Genomic DNA, 4,260 nt, shown 5'->3' on the forward strand with positions numbered 1-4,260 from the left:
ATTATAAATATAATTGCATACATAAACAGTCTTTGATTGTATTAATTCCCTTTTTAATTATATATTAACTACATTTTCGTAAATGCATTATTACCCCCCACATTTAGCTTTCCTTTGAACTTGTTAATTATAGAAAATAAAATTAAAAATCTCAGTTGTTTCAACATAAATGATCTGCGAGGTTACTGGGGGTGGAGTCAGTTGATGAATGATATTTCAAAGATTGGGGCTGAGTGGAAGTATTTGACGAGCAACGAGAATGTTATTGTTCCATTGTTTAGTAACGTGAGGGTCACAAATCTATGATCTTTTTCAGGACCTCCAGCACGGGTGGGTGGTGCGGAGAGGAAAGAAGTTGTTCTCCGGCTAAAGGCCTGATCCGAACACCTGGAACGAAGAACCAAGAGAGAAAGCTGTTGAATGGAGTGACTCATTGGTACTTATTTTATCGACCCCTGAAAGAAGGAAAGATAAAATTGATCTTGGCGGAATGTGAACTCAGAACGTAAAGACGGACGAAACGCCGCTTAGCATTTTGCCCGGCGTGTTAAGGATTCTGCCAGCTCACCGCCTAAGGAGGATGAATAAATGGGGATAAGTCGATTATATTGACCCCAGTACTCAACTGGTACTTCCTAAAAGGAAGAAAGGCAAAATCAACCTCCACGGAATTTGAACTCGGAACGTAAAGACGGGCGAAATGCTCAGCGGCATTTCGCCCGGCGTGTTAACCATTCTGCCAGCTCGCCGTTTCAGAGCAGGTCGATAAAATATTAATCTTGTCAAGTACCAAAGTGTCGGACAAAAGACATTTTGGAGATATTTTGGTAACGATCTGAGCAAAGTTCAAATCGCGCTGTGGTAGATTTTTGCCTTCGTTTATATCTGGGGGTCGGTAAAATATTAACCTCATTAAGTACTAGGTTAATTTAAATCCCTGATGAACGCTCAAATAAGCGGAATGTTTGATGTTGCTCCAGCTAAGATTACGTCATTACTATTAAAATTATTAGATTAACATTAAATTATTGCATTAAATCTATATTAACCGATTAGATAATTGCTTCGTTAATTAATTCAATCGGTTAGGATTGAAAGAGTGGTGGTTTGGATTGGTTTGACGTGCGTGATGGCATCATTTATTTTTCATATTGTTTTTTTTCCCCTTGTTACAGTCATTGGGCTGTATTTTTTTGCCGAACCGATTACTCAGAGTGACATAAACAAACCAACACCAGAGGTCAAGCGGTGATGGTGGTGGGACAAGCACAATACAAAACAAATACACACATAGAGAAAAACACACATATTAGCGAAGGGGTGGCTGTGTATATGCATGTATATATATATATATATATATATATATATATATATATATATATATATATATATATATATATATATATATATATATGTATATATATATATATATTATTATTATTATTATTACAAAATTTGGGATTTTACCAATAGGACCACAGCTTCAATTTCAGGACAACCTTATTTTCTGGAGTACACATAGAAAGTTATATCCAAAATACTAATCTAATAATATAATCATTTTAAAGCCTACTATAACGTACAATAAAATAAACTACATTAGAATTAATTAAAAATTATTTTAAAATATTAAAAAATATATATATACCTTACCTGTTATTAGTCTGTGGGGAAAGAAGATAATATTAATCAACGCTACACGTGTTTCTGCTCTGGTGGTTTGTTTTACCAGGCTATACCTAATACAAAAATCCGCCACTGCGTCCTCAGGCTATTTTTCTTTTTATTATTATTACTAACGGATCCTGCACGGCGGTGCATCAGCATGGCCGCAGCTCTAAGCTGAAACTATAAAATATATATATATATATATATAACTTCCTAATATATTTTTACAAAATTTAAAAGATTTTAAAAATTAAAAAATTAAAAAATTTTAAAAATTCATAAAAACTTAATACAATTAAACACCTAAAATATGACCAGGGTTAACGCTCCTACTTGCCTGAGTATGAATTCCATTATAGCTAAAACTTTTCGAATTTAATTTCAAAGCATTTCCCCGAATATAACAATCTCCACAAACTTTTAAGCCATTAAAATCTTTAAGGTGAGCGACAATTGTTTTTCTAAAGTTGGTGATACTATCGTATCCTCTAGTTACTAATCATGAATCCAGCAGACATCTTGCCTCACAACAACTGTACTGTAATCAACAATCCTCCATTAGCAATAGAGAAGTTAATCTCCGAGACACCCAAATACGTTACTGTTAAATCGCCGAATTATGTTTCGATCTCCGCAAATGCATTCCTGAAGAGACCGTTATAACAATCAGATGTGATGTCTATTGATCAAGGCTTAGAAAAGATAAGTCATACAGAAGAATGAGTGAGAGACCTTTTAAGAACCGTTATGAGAACTACAAATCCAAACAAGAACAACATATCAGTACTATCGAGCAATGTTCGGTATATGAAATGGAAACATTAAATTCAAAATATTGTGGTATATTTTTGCCTGTAATACCTGTTTTAAGAAAAAACTCCGAATGAGAAATAAAATAACATACATTCTAAATAGGAATTCCGAGTTTATGTCCAAATGTCATCACAAGAAAAAATTTAAACTGTTTAACTATAAGAATATACTTCGACAGGACTAATCTACCAAATAAAGATCACCACCTCACTGAATGTGTGTGTGTTGTGTGGTTATGTGAGTGCGAGCGTGCACGAGCGTGCGTGTACGCTTATGAATGTATGTGTGTAAATATCAGCGAGAGAATCGATAATGTTCAAACGAATTCCCTTGTAATATTTTGTTCTGCCCCGATTTACAAACACTCCATTTTTTCACTCTTGTAAGGTTTTTGGAAACCTGTAAGCAGCCATATGGGATATATTTCACATGTAGAATATAATAAAGAAATCAGGCAAGCCTGGAAGAATTGAGTTGAGTAAAAGAAAAAACGAGGGAAGAAAATGGGCGAACGTTTCTTTAGACAAATCAGGAAACCAATTATTTTCGATTAAATATCGAAAATAAGATTTTGAGAAAGAACCAATGAATTAATTAACCTTAACTTATGACGTTTGACTTTGAAATGGAAGCAGCTACATCTGTTGGAGTGGTAGTGGGGGTGGGCAAGAGAGGCTGTGTTAGAATGTTTATGTAAATGATCCAGCTAATGAATTATATAACAGGGTTAATTAATATTAATTTAAAGCCTGAAAATTAAAATAATTACAGTTAGAGATTAATCCTTAATAGAATATAGTAATCACCCAGGCAGAATTATTGTTGTGTTAGTGTCAGAAAAGGAGAGGGGAGAAGGGAGAGGTAAGGAGATAGGAAAGGGAGAGGAGGAGGAGGAGTCTTGGCCTTTATGTACCCCTGCTGCTGCCGTCACCACCACCATCAATTATTGCAGGGTGGACGAGTTGAACAAATGATCCCCTATATGAACTTTAGACTTGCAGGAAATAACAGCCAAATCTCTCTAAAACTCTCACATTTTACTGTCTTGAAAATGGAGGAGATATATATTCGGAAATAGAGTCCTATATATTGGAAAACAAGGGAATAGTTACAGCTGGAACGTCCTTTATTATAAGTTTGTTCAATCTTTTTCTCAAATCGAGGAAGTATTCATTATAGCATTCGATCCCAGTACTTCACTGGAACTTTATTTTATCGACCCCAGAAGAATAAAAGGTAAAGTTGACCTCAGCAAAATTGGAATTTAGTCCGACGCACTAACGTTTTTGCCAATCCACTGTTTTAAAAGAGAAACATGGATTCCATCAAGATTTGAACTCAGAACTTAAACGGTTTCATTCTTGCAGTCGGCGACCAAAGCCTTCCACTGCAAGAAACAACAAAAGATAATCCGAATGGAACAGATATTAAATACGGGTTTCACAGTTTTGACACAATGCCAACAATTTCGGGCGAGTGGCTAAAATCGATTACATCGACCCCTGGTGATCAACTGGTATTTATTTTATCATCATATTTCATCACGTTAAACCGTTAATCCCTACACATATTTTTCTCTCTCCATTTTTTTCCTCTCATCCTTTTCTATCGAAGAGCATAGGCTCAAAACGCCAAAGACTTATCCATTGGTGACCGGACAATTTGCTGTAAACAAATTAACCGTAGGGCAATTGGCCGTAGGGTTATTCGCCGTAAGACGATTCGCTGTACAGATATTTCTCTGCAAGAGCCTTTTGCCGTAAAACTTAGAAACTTGAA

Source organism: Octopus bimaculoides, chromosome 15 (genome assembly GCF_046866305.1).
Source record: "Octopus bimaculoides isolate indiv1 chromosome 15, ASM4686630v1, whole genome shotgun sequence".
Taxonomy (NCBI): domain Eukaryota; kingdom Metazoa; phylum Mollusca; class Cephalopoda; order Octopoda; family Octopodidae; genus Octopus; species Octopus bimaculoides.